This window comes from Herpailurus yagouaroundi, unplaced genomic scaffold, assembly GCF_014898765.1.
Source record: "Herpailurus yagouaroundi ecotype Mexico unplaced genomic scaffold, PumYag 164, whole genome shotgun sequence".
Lineage (NCBI taxonomy): Eukaryota > Metazoa > Chordata > Mammalia > Carnivora > Felidae > Herpailurus > Herpailurus yagouaroundi.
The window spans coordinates 45,889,550-45,903,499 of record NW_024412405.1 but is presented as its reverse complement, the minus strand read 5'-3'; the positions used below and the strand labels follow the sequence as shown (position 1 = coordinate 45,903,499).

Here is a 13,950-nt window from a genome sequence, read left to right as displayed (position 1 = left end):
AAAAAAAATAAAAATCAATAAGAAAGAAGAAAAAGCTAGAAGCATACTTCCTGATTTTGGAACATATTTAAATATGTATTACAGTACTGAAACAGTGTGGCAGAAAGTTACGTAAATCAGGAGGCAGCAAATGCCATTCACACAAAAATAATTATACTATGTCTTCGTTCACATAGATTTTTTTTTCCAACACATTACTTTATCCAGTGTTTCTTTTTAACCTTGTTTTCTGTCTCTCTCTCTCTCTCCTTTTTTTGTCCTTCACAGGAACAAAAACTCTAGTAATCAAGGTTGTATCTCATAGTAATTAATTTAGGTTACTTGAAGGCGCAGGCATTTATTTAGAAGTAACCAGTCTGGAAGTGCATCTAAATGACATGACACCATCCATTGTGTAGGATTTCTCCTCTCTGGCATTACCAAGAGTGTCAGTGCCATACCTACCCGGAGATTTCCAACTCTCTAGTTGGAACGTATGCCTTTAAAATCAGTATATTATTTACACAATTAATTGGTTACTTTTTAAATTTTTTTAAATGTTCACTTTTTGAGAGAGAGAGGGAGAGGGAGAGAGAGAGAGAGAATGAATGAATGAATGAATGAATGAATGCATGAGTGGAGGAGGAACAGATTGAGGGAGACACAGAATCTGAAGCAGGCTCCAGGCTCAGAGCCCTAGGTGAGGCTTGAACCCATGAACTGTGAGATCATGACCTGAGCTGAAGTCAGATGCTTAACTGGGGCACCCAAGCATTGCTAAATAGTTGCTTTTATGCTCTAGGAGTTTAAGGATCTAGGCTAAGGGCTGGCTATTAGCTCCAAAGAATTTTTTAGTATTTGTATCTTTACTTTCACAAAAAGTCTTAGATTTTTTGATATAGCTGGTTACACATGATTTCATGTCATAAGCCCTGTCATGTATTTATGAATTTGCGATGCATCTAATATGGTTACACTCACTTGGGTGATACATTACACCTGTTTCTCACATGAGAAAACCAGGATTACAAATTGCATATGAGACTAAGTTTCTAGAGATTCTCATTTCAAATCCAACACTTTTTAATCATTTATCCTACCTTTTAGTAATATCCAGAAATCTGGATGACCTAGAGAACTGTAATTAAAAATGGCTTCTTAGGCAATCAGAGAATTTTCCTTTAATTTCTCTAGGTAATTTACTGAATTCTATAAACAGAAGTAGTTGAAGACTGTTGAGTTATAGGATCCATATCATTAAACACTTCCTAAGTATGCTTAAGGTGCAAACAAAAATGGAATAAATCAGAAGAAGAACTTTTGAATCCTCCCATACTTCACACTTGGCTATTTTCTCTCTAAAACACAAAAGTTGTGAACACACGAGATTTTTCTGTTGTTTCTATAATTTACTTTAGCATCGAAACTAATTATTGAGATTACCATATACTTGCCCATGTCCCTCTGGGCCATCACATACACAAGTTAGATAATGTGATATACTCAGTTTAAATTGGTAAATGTCTTACTGGTGCTATAAATCAAGAAAAGGCAAGAGACAAATTATCCTGGAGAAAGAGAACTCTCTGGTCTCCTTTGTTAGCTGTAAAGCCACAGATATGTTAGACACTAGAACTTGGTGTATTTTAAGAAAATTATTAATAATACCCAGGCTTAAAAAATTTTGTTGGGTCAGGGGTGCCAGGGTGGCTCAGTCAGTTGAGTGTCTGACTTTGGCTCTCAGGTCATAATCTCGTGGTTGGTGATTTTAAGCCCTACGTTGGGCTCCTTTGCAGACAGCTCAGAACCTGGAGCCTGCTTCGGATTCTCTGTCTCCCTCGCTCTGTCCCTTTCCCACTCATACTCTGTCTCTCTCTCTCAAAAATAAATAAACATTAAAAAAATTTAAAAATCTGTTGTGTCAGAATTGTGTAGTGGAATAGGATAAAATTTTGGAGGATTTTATGTTAGTTCTTTTACTTTGAATACAAATAAAAGACCGATTGTGACCACTTACGCTAATGGCTCTAATGAAATGTGTGGAATGGTATAAAAAATTAGGCTGTAAAATAATCATAATAAGAAATTTTGGTTCTGTTAGGAAGGAGAGTGGTGCCAATTAGCCAGAAATTCATCAAGAATTCTAAGGAAAATGACCCATGTTGTAGTTTGCCTTAATCTGGGATTCTGAGAGATCACACTGATGTACTTACACGTTTTAGTACATACTTTTTACTATCAAGGATTTTAAAAATTAAAGGATTTGAAGAAAATTAGGCTAATAGTTAGGTTGTATTTTATAAGTAATAAATTTATATTATATAGTTTCAGTAGAAGAAATTTAAAATTTTTTGGGGGGGTTAATTTCTAGAGGTCACAGACAATTTAATATACCACTGGATATTTGGAACATTAGTTGTTTAAGTAGCAGTATGTTAATCCTATCCTCACACAGGGCAAATGCTCTGATCCTGATTGGTTTCATATACGAAAAATGATTTATCATGTTAAGTGCACTTTTAAAAAAGCATTAATAATAAGAAATGTCATTAGTCACCTTCTGGACTGATTTGGAGTGGCTTGATTAGAATACTTTTTTTTTACTCCCTGATATTTTGAATCTTTACACATGGATTTTTTTATCACTTCTTTGAGACATTTCCCCTCTAAAGAGATCAAGCCTTGTGTAATTGCTACTCTAGCTTAGTGTACAACCACTATTATTTTTAAATCTCTACCCAAATAATGGGTGGTCCCCAAACTCTGACCATTCTCCAAAATCTAAACTGCATCTGATAGAAATAATCTCTCTTCAAGCAAAATAAACTGTAAATGATTTATTCATCTTATTATTTAAAGAAGCATGTTGCAGGGATAGATGAATACAGTCTTACGAAAAAATCAGTTACTGACTGAGAAATCTCGCAGTAGCTATTTATTCCTGAAAAACGAATCCCTGTCTAGGCTCTGAAGTTCTTACCCAGAGTTCCCCTCCGTGAACTGGGGTTCCATTGTAAATCCCAGCAATAGTGCCTTGGAAGTCCCTGCCTTTGCTTGGGGAAGACAGAAATGCTTTTGTGTTATATGTAAGGTACTAGTAACTACAAATGGATTAACTGCTGTTGGGGTTATTACTGAGGATGAGGAGATTATACACAATGGTTGGCCAGCTAAAATGTAACAGGAAGATTTCTGATGGGCTGCAGTTAAGCTTGGGTCTCTTGGAACTCTTTCTGCAGGCCTCTGGGAACTCCATTATCTATACATTGTATACAATGTTTAGCAACACAGTTGGACACAAAGACCCTTGCTGCAGGTCTCTGATTTAGTCAGTCTCTTGCGATGGTTTGCCTCTAAGTTATGCACCCTTTGTTTTTGCATACCTGAAATGTTAGGCGCCATCTGTACACCTCAAGCCAACTGAGATTTGTGATTGGCCTGACGCTGCAATAAATGAGAATATGAGTGAGGGGAACGGGGTCTTGACCCCCATGCCTTCTCTTCCCTTTCTTAGCAAAGTGTGGAATAATCTCTCATCCATCAGCCCAGGGTTTGCTGCCATTCCTGGCAAACTACTTTGTTTTAAGTAAAGTAACTATTTTTGTTTGTTGGTCTGTTTTGCTTTAGTATTTTGTTTTGTTCAGCCAGAGGATATTGCTACTAATTCCCAAGAAGATCAATAATAATAAGTGTTCCAGGCCAAATGGGACAGGAATTGAGATGTTGTAGTAATGCTAAATTCCTAGTCAGTTATATCCATTGAACACTTATTTGAAATCAAGGCACTATTTTTACTTTAGCACTTTAGGTATATAATCTTACTCTATACTCATAACTATACTGGGCTCTGACTTCTTTGATAAATAAGGGAACTGTACCACAGAGATACAAAGTCAACTTCCAATGTCAGATATCTATAAACAATTTTAAGTCTGGTATTCCCAGTTCAGGGATTTCACTCTCAAAAATACAGTATTACATAGGAATGAGCTAGTCCCTAAATATCTGGCTTGACTGGTTGATATAAATGAGACGCTTGGGCTTTGGACTAGCCAAGCCACTGCTTTCTTTCTCAACACCTGGAGCCCCAAGCAGGCCATCAAGTGTGTCGTGGTGGGGGATGGGTATATAAATAAAACTTGCTTACTGATCAGTCACACAACCAGCACATCTCCTGGAGAATATATCTCTACTGTGTTTTATAACTGTTTTGCCAATGTGATGGGACATGGGAAACAGGAGAATCTTGATGGAATACAACTGGACAAGGAGATTAAGACACTTTATACCTTCTGTCTTGTCCACAAACGGACACATTCTTAGTTTGTTCTTCTCCTTTGAGTCTTAAATCATTTGACAATCTCTGCAACGTGGTACCCTGAAGTGCAACACTATTGACTCAACACCCTTCTCCTCCTAGAGGGAACTTTGATCATATTGATGATGAAGACCTGAGAAACTGTAAGAGAAGATCGTTCCCCTCACTGCCCACAAGACTTTGCCATGGCTGAGGGGATCTGGGCTGTAGAGTGACTGAAGTACCTGGTTATCACACTTCAAGGCAGTTTTTGATAAAGCTTTTACAGCAGTTTCCTGGACACTCATCAAGAAGAGGGAGGGAGGGGTGCCTTGGTGTCTCAGTCCATTAAGCATCCGCTTCTTGGTTTCGGTTCAAGTTATCATCTCACAGTTCATGGGAATGAGCCCCATGTCAGGTTCTGCACTGACAGTGTAGGGCCTGCTTGGGATTCTCTTTCCCTCTCTCTCTCTGCCCCTCCCTACATGTTCTCTGTCTTTCTCTCAAACTAAACAAATAAACATTAAAAAATAAAAAAAAAAAACAACAGAAGAGGGAGGAAATATGTCAGCTTGTAAATATCTAAGCCTCTCCTTCCTTACGCAGTCCCTCTTGGAACCTATGTACACTTTGCTCAAAACTGGTGGAGACGTCACATTCGATGCCAAAATTTCGTTACAGATTGGCTCAAATAGTTTTATGGAAAAACTAATCAGAAATTACTGAATTTTGTTTGTTTAAAGTATGTGTTCAAGCCCTAAAAGGACAAGACTTCTTAAAGACTTGTTTTTCTGTTCTTGTATTTTTTTTTTTAATATTTATTTATTTTTGAGAGAGAAAGAGACAGGGTGCAAGCAGGGGAGGGGAAGAGAGAGAGGGAGACACAGAATCTGAAGCAGGCTCCAGGCTCTGAGCACAGATCCCGATGCAGGGCTGGAATCCACAAACCGTGAGATCATGACCTGAGCCGAGGTTGGAGGCTTAACCAATGGAGCCACCCAGGAGCCCCAAGACTTACTTTTCAGTAGTCCCTACCCTCGCTTTGCTCGAGTTACCAAAATACCCTCTGAACTGAGTTGTGTTGTGTGCTATACAAACTATGCACTAGACTCTTACAGACTTTTGTCTTGAAGGAGCCTGTAGCTTCTGATATTAGGAAATTCTGACACTAATGAAATATGCTGTTTTTAGCTGTGGGTGTACTGGAGTGGAGTGGGTGAAGTATTTGACATGATCAAACGATGATGACAGTATTTGACAAAATACGAAGTGGAAATCAATGTACACTACACTGCACCCAGAATAAGCTGAATAAAAGTGTCACAGGTAAAATTTTTAAAAGGTTATTCTCTGTCAGATGGTTGGTATTATCAGTGTTATCTGAGGATGTTCCTTTTTCTTACACATGCCACCTGTCCCCTAATTGGGTATTTAATTTCCTCTGAATAATTGCTAACTTAGTAAGTATATTTTTTCTCTTCTCTTCAGTGAGCATTAGGTCTCTGTCTTATAAAATTTTTCTGAATTGTAGTAGAACTTTTTTTTTTGTAGATTAGCAAAAATGCATTCTTGTTTTCATATTACCTTATTCAAAATTAATACATTCTTTAGTTTTCTAGTAAGTAGGTGTAAAAATCATGTGTTGCAGGTTTACAGTTTGTAAGATATTTTATTTTTAGACCATGAGTCTTAGTATCACTGTCTTGCCAGATGATTAACACCGAAACTGACCCTACTCTTTACCTCCCCTGCATGGACAGATACTTCTATTGTTGCTTTGCCTAAAAATGGTACTCTGTGAGGTTTTGAAAACTCAGTGCCAGAAGGAACAATGTGCAGTACAATTTACACACTGGAAGAATACAGTGTTGGACCTTTGAACCACATTTAAGAACAAGAGTTTTAAATTGATAGCTGCCAAAGTATGGAGTGTCTTTACATATTGATCTGTTGCTAATCCAAGTAGCATGTTTTGCGTGCATGATTTAATCCTTGAATCATAAAAGGATTTTCTTAATCTCTGAACTCAAAACTGTATAAAAGGTTATACACTGTGACCAAGGTTGAACTCCTACAGTTTACTATAGGAACAAATGTTTATGTTTAGATATGTTTCTGGACATGTGCATATCCACAGGTTAGAGTACACACTTACATACCCTTTGTCACCTGGGAAGACCAGTGAGCAACAACACTGTATCATCAGTGAGCACCTTTAAAGCCCAGGTCTTCGTTTATAATCCATGTGTCTAGTGTAAAGAACTCAGGCTCCTTGAAAATTGACTAGTTCCATGATTTGGAGGCGGGAAATACACAAGATGGGTCTGGAGCATCTCATGTTGCCAGAAATTAAGGACGTGCTCAAAAACAAGCAATAACAAATAGCCAGAAGAACAAGCAAAACATATGGGTGAGGATATGTTAAAGGGACACCAGAGCCGACTAAACTTCTGATGGCCAAAGTTGGAACATTTTGAACAACCAAAAAAAAAAAAGAAAGAAAGAAAGAAAGAAAAACCCACTGAATTATAACTCAAAGTATAAACTAAATATCTCTGAGTCCATACTGATACAAAGTATTAATGACTTGAGAAAAGAGGTGAATCCGCATGCTGGAAAATTCACAACATTTATATGGACCCGCTGTCTTCAAGGAAGGAGAGCATAACTTCCCACTCCTTAAATATGAGCTGCACATAGTGAGTTATTAGCAAAATGACAGTATTGGAAGCAGAAGGACGAACAACCTTGCCTTTCTGCACTACCCAGGAAGGTGTCTATACAGCCTTGTTCTGTGTTCCTATAGTAACTTTAAGGGAAACTTTGACAATGCCTGGAGCCCTTGATGTCCCGCAAATGAAGGAGGAGGATATCCTCAAATTTCTTGGAGTAGGAACCCGCTTAGGTCTCACCAACCTCGACTCCCAGATGAACGGTACCTCTACAAAAGGAAAAGTGATGGTATCTACATCATAAACCTGAAGAGAATCTGGGAGAAGCTTTTGCTGGCAGCTCGTACCATTGTTGCTATTGAAAATCCTGCCGATGTCAGTGTCCTATCATCTAGGAGTACTGACCAGTGAGCTGTGCAGAAGTTTGTTACTGCTACCGGGGCCACTCCTGTTGCTGGCTGTTTCACTCCCAAAACCTTCACCAACCAGAAGCCAGGCAGTCTTCCAGAAGCCAAGACTTCTGGTGGTTACTGATCCCGGGGCTGGCCACCACCAGCCTCTCAGAGTGCCTACCATCACTCTGTGTGGCACAGACTCTCCCCTGTGCGATGTGAACATTGCCATCCCTTGCAGTGACTCAGTGGGTCTGATGGGGTGGTTGCTGGCTTGGGAAGTTCTGCGTATGTGTGGCACCATTTCCTGTGAAGACCCGTGAGAGGCGATGCCTGATCTTGCAGATTTTGAAGAGATCGAAACTGAAGGGCAAGCTGCTGCTGAAAAAGCTACGACCCGAGGAGGAATTTCAGGGTCAGGGGACTTGTCCAGCTCCTGGGTTCGCTGCTACACAACCTGAAGTCACAGACTGGTCTGAAGGTGTGCAGGTATGGATATTAAGCAGTTCCCTGTTAAAGACTAGAGTGTTCAGCCTGCCACTGAGGACTGGTCTGCGTCTCCCACTGCTCAGACCCATGAACGGGCACAAACCGCCAGTGAGTGGTCTTAGCTGCTTTTCCACAAGGGCAAACAAAATGGAAATAAGGTTGATGGAAGACAAACCATTTCTAAAAAAAAAAAAAAAAAAAAAAAAGAAGAGCAACCTTAACAACCTTCATAGTGGCAAAAACTGGTAAACACTATTATCTCAACCACATGATCAAGATCCACACGAACAGTGATAAATTGTGTACACGGGACATCCTTGGTATGGTATTAATACGGTGATAAAAATGTCATGGTAGCTCGTCTTTCTCCAGAAAACCCGTAACTGTAAGTCTAATCATGAAATAATAATCAGTAAATTTCATTAGAGGGGCAGTCTACAAAAATAACATACCAGTATTCCTCACAACTTTTAAGGTCACCAAAAACAAGGAAAATCTGAAAAACACTGTCAAGAAAAAGCTAAGGAGATGTAACGACGGAAAGAAATATGGTATCCTAGATGGGATCTAGGATAACTAAAAAAAATGACATCAGGAAAAAACTAAGGAAAACCGAAGAGATAAAAATAAAAATGGATAGAACCTCTCCAGTTAAGTAGAGACTTCATTTTGGGGCAGCAACTTCTGTGTGTATCAATGAGAATATCATAGTATGGATTCAGCTGAGGAGGAAAACGGCCTTATATTCAGCATTATACCAGCATATTCATTCACTTAAAAATAACTGTTATATACCATTATATTTTCTTGGATTTTGAAGGAAAAATTGCTGGTGGCGTGTATTATAATTAAGAGGAGTTCCTTAGACAGGAAGAATGTAAGCTGCGTTTCTTTGCCTGCCACAAATTGCAAGAACATCCCCAGATTAAAAACAAAACATAAGAAAAACACAATTCATTGGTAAATATGTTTTTAAAGATTGGTAAATAGAATCATTTAAAGAAGACACCCATTTCTAACCTAATGCCCAATTAGTAACTCTTAAAAAAGAAGCAAGTGACAATCCCTTAGAATACTGGAGATCAGAAAGCTTAATTCCACATCCCTTATCCTTGAAGTGTTCATACTAATCAGTACAAACATCATCATTTTGTTAATTGTGCTTCTTTTTTTTGCTATAAGTTACATGTTTGTTATATAAAATGTATGACATCATGTGCTCACAAATAATACTATGCCTTAGTGAAATACTATGCCTTAGGCAATTTATAAAAACACTCAAATTTATGTGTATGTTAATTTAGCTTTAATATAAGTTTATGTCACCAAAAGATATGCAAAATAAAACTAAATAAGAGTTAGTATTGACAATGAAGATATGAATAGAAAAAGTTGGTTTGTTAGACCAATACAGTGATTTATTTTATAGTTATATATTTACACATTATAATAATTTATTGATTTTTGATAAAGCATTTTTTGTGTTTGAATCATTTTTCATTGATAATGTCAACTCTTTGTATATGGACTAGTATATTCCATTTGTTATTTAGCAACTCTAATGATGCTGTACAGTCAGCAGTTATATCAACTTATTTGTCCGGATGAGTTTCTATAAGTTGTATATTACCATATATGAGATACTCCCTAAATTTAAGTGAACAAATAAAAATAAATTCTTACTATTCATCTCTCATCTCATATAGTTACAAAAAATGTTTTTTTTCTTGTAATGAGAACCTTTAGGATCTACTCTCTTAGCCCTTTCAAATATATCATACAACGGTGTTGACTATAGTCATGGTGCACATTACATAAGGTAACTACAAATGTGGTTATTGACTAAATGCAAGTTAACTAAACTTTGTGTGGTAATCATTTTATAGATGTATATGTATATATGTATACATATGTCAGGTTATTATGTATTATATCTTAAACTTACATAGTACTACATATCAATTATATTTCTATAAAACTGAAAAAGTGGCCATTTTGAATAATTCAAGTAAGATAATTCAAGTAAAAGATTTACGAACACGTTTTATTTACTTTGGGGTAAATACCTAGGAATGGAATTGTTGCATTGTATTACTTTAACTTTTAAACATTAAGAAACTGCCAAATATTCTCTAAAGTAGCTGTTTTCTTTCTAATACTTGGTTTTATCAGTTTAAAAACTTTTTTTTAACAATTCCACTGTATGTTTCATATAGTTGTCCTGTTTTCTAGTTGTTTAAGTGAGCAAGGGAGAAGGGACAGTAATCCTAGTTCTTGTTGCTCAATTATAGACAAAAAACAGAGGTCTCAACTTGTTAAATAATATTAGTGCTTTCAATCAGGAAGTAACTACATTATTTAATATAGTAGCACTAGCATTATTTAATATAATTTTTTTAAAAAATAGCAATCTGAGAACAAGAAATATTACTATAATCAAAGGCCATAACAAGATTGTTGAAATTAAGTGTGTGTGTGTCTGTGTAGGCTTTAAACAATAAGATCAATATTACTAAAATCAGAACTATTTGGGAAAAAAAAGGAACAATAAAATATGGAGTCAAATAAACTGGGAAATCTGTTACCAGAATAAGTGTAGCAGCAGGAGGAAAAGGATCCCATGAGTAGCATTAACAATTAAATGAAGAATGAAATTTTATAGGAGTTTAAGAAAGAAGTGGGGTGTAAGACTGGCAAGATTATTACGTCATTAAGACCCAAACAGTCTTCACACAAAAGATCCATATTGACTTGGATTTTTCCCCCCAATAATAGCATTTCTCGCTGCTTGGTAGGCTGACAAATGCACACTTAAAGGCAATTCCTGTGAAATTTTTGGTTACAGACCTCTCTTCTAAGAACAGTAAACATAAATCTTTATTAACTATAAAATGTAAAACTGCTGTTTTCTCTTATCTAACATACTGTAAGAGCTATTACTAATAATATATTCTAAGCACCATTTCTTATTTATCACATGTATTTTTTCATGTTAGTTTAAATAACTTGCCTGAAGTCTCAGAGCTAGTAAGCATCCTTTCCAGAATAGGGCCTTGAAGCTGCCTGAGCCTATTACTGGCATTCATCCTCTATGCTAGTTGTGAGCAATTAAGATAATAAATATCAAATCAGCATAACCTATTTTCATCGTTCAAATATGCCACCCAGGCCAATCTGTAGTGTAAGGGCTAGGAATGGAAAAATATGCTCACAGAGAGTGCCCTGATTAGATTCCCCCCAAATCCTGGGGCACCTGGGTGGCTCAGTCAGTTGAGCCCTGGACTTTTGATCTCAGGTCATGATCTTCTGGTCTTGAGATGGAGCCCGATGTTGGGCTCCACACTGGGCATGAAGCCTGCTTGGGGTTCTCTCTACCCCCTCCCTTCCCCACTTGCATGCATGACTACTCTCAAATAACAAACAAACAAACAAACAAACTCCCCCAGATCTAATGTTTGTGAAAATGTAGTCACAAATATCTTTGAAAATTACTGTAGGATTAAAAAATTATCTCTGAAATCTAATTTTGTAGGAACAGTAATTAAATTACTTTTATTGTTTCTTTGATATCTAGCCCTACCCTAATATTACACACACATGCACATGCACACACACACACCCACACACACACACACAAATACTGGTTTCTCTATTAATAAAATAAATCTAGGATAATAAGAATTCTCATTCCTTTCTCTTATAAATATATATTTTTTTCTGATGTTAACATCATGTAATTGAAGAATTTCTCAAATCAGAAAACTTAAATCTTTTTTTTTTTTTTTTAACGTTTATTTATTTTTTGGGACAGAGAGAGACAGACCATGAACGGGGGAGGGGCAGAGAGAGAGGGAGACACAGAATCAGAAACAGGCTCCAGGCTCTGAGCCATCAGCCCAGAGCCCGACGCGGGGCTCGAACTCACGGACCGCGAGATCGTGACCTGGCTGAAGTCGGACGCTTAACCGACTGTGCCACCCAGGCGCCCCAGAAAACTTAAATCTTAATTCAACCAAATTGAATTTGAATGTTATAGCATTTTTATAGTGTTGAACCCTACCAAACTAATCATATGAAATAGCTGTTCTTTGCCTAAGGCTTCCATGGATAGGTGTTTTGATTATCTGTATTTCCTTAACTAAATTGAAAACTTGTCTAATGATGAGTAGGAAAGTATCTTGAGCCAGCCAAGATAAGTTTTTTTTTTTTAAATTAAACCATAAATAGAATCCAAGCCATAATATACAGCCTGTTTTTATGGAATGCAATTCCAATTACCTCATATCCCCATTTAATACAACTTTATGTCTGATTCTGTCTTAAATACATTAAAAATGGAATATTTGTATGTCTTTGAAGTGTAGCCTGATATAAAAATACTGATTTTTTTCTATATTCATTCTTATTTTTCCTTGTAGTTACTTTCTCATTGAAAAGCTTTATCTCCTATTAATTTATTCCCATTGGTAACAAGAAATAATCTGTGTCTCCTATAATTTTACCACAGAGTTCCTTATTTTCCTGAGATTCACTGGCCTGGGTAAATGAAAAATATCTGTACATTTGAGGTTGGACCACTAAGTTATAGCTGCACTCCACTCAACAACATTAGTCTAGTATTAAAGAATTATTTAAATTCAAAATTCCTGGGAGAAATAGTTTTACTTTGTTTTTAAGATATAATGTTCCCATGTATCTTTTAAAAATGCGTAGCCAATAATATTGCACATACTTAAGTGACAAGGACCCATACCAAATCGTGGACTTGCCTAAATTGAAGCTGGTAGGGCATGAGCTCTTAGAAGCATTTTGCTTTCTGATTGATTGAACATTCGAGGATTTTCTTTTTTTTTTTTTTTTTAATTTTTTTTTTCAACGTTTATTTATTTTTGGGACAGAGAGAGACAGAGCATGAACAGGGGAGGGGCAGAGAGAGAGGAAGACACAGAATCGGAAACAGGCTCCAGGCTCTGAGCCATCAGCCCAGAGCCCGACGCGGGGCTCGAACTCACGGACCGCGAGATCGTGACCTGGCTGAAGTCAGACGCTTAACCGACTGCGCCATCCAGGCGCCCCTCGAGGATTTTCAATAAACAGATATGCCATAAAACTCGTGCTCAATTCTTAAAAAGTGTTTCTTACAATACATCACATTTTGATATAATAAAATCCACACCAAATTGTGGCAAATTTCATCAATACCGTTTATAATCTAATGGGAATTCAAGTTGGTAAGTTGTGCTTTTTCTGCATGTCTTACATTATTTATACATAGCGGCAGTTCTGTTTTTTAACTTCCCTGTTGTAACTGAAAACACAAAATGAAAGGTGTTTTTCATAAATTTAATCGAGCACAAAATCAGTTGCAGGAGCAAGTAAATGCACTTGAGACCTCAAAGTCTCACTCTGCTGATTTTAACTGTGATGCATGACAAGTGCGTCGCAAAATAACTTTGAAAAAATGAAATGATGTGAATGTATCTATTTATCTATCATCTATCTATTAATCCATTTATCTCTCCATCCATCCACCTATTTATTGATGTGTGTGTGTCTATAGTGATTATCAAGAAATTGATATACATGTGTACATTTACCCCTGCAGAAAATCAAACCTTGGAGAATGTGTTAGTTTTGAATTTTTCTTTTTCTTTTTTTTTTTAATTTTTTTTTCAACGTTTATTTTATTTTTGGGACAGAGACAGACAGAGCATGAACAGGGGAGGGGCAGAGAGAGAGGGAGACACAGAATCGGAAACAGGCTCCAGGCTCTGAGCCATCAGCCCAGAGCCTGACGCGGGGCTCGAACTCCCGGACCGCGAGATCGTGACCTGGCTGAAGTCGGACGCTTAACCGACTGCACCACCCAGGCGCCCCCTGAATTTTTCTTAAAACTGTTTAAAATGATACCTCTAAATCTCTTCAACCTGTGTATTTGTGGAGTAAATTTATCTTCCTGATCCATCTTCTATATTAATATTACATAGCCCTTCTTTGCCAAATCATGCAGAGTGTCATTAAAAGAAAAGAAAATGATCTAATAAGGAATTAAAACACGCTACAAAAGGCACAATGTTACCTCTTTTTCTAGAGGCTTTATTTCCCTTTTAAAATTGTTTTT

General features: G+C 37.0%; 1 pseudogene; it reads left to right on the top strand.

Moving 5' to 3' along the window:
• The first annotated feature begins 7,105 nt into the window (after positions 1–7,105).
• LOC121037965 (40S ribosomal protein SA-like) lies at positions 7,106–7,951 on the top strand (annotated as a pseudogene).
• Positions 7,952–13,950: the final 5,999 nt, after the last annotated feature.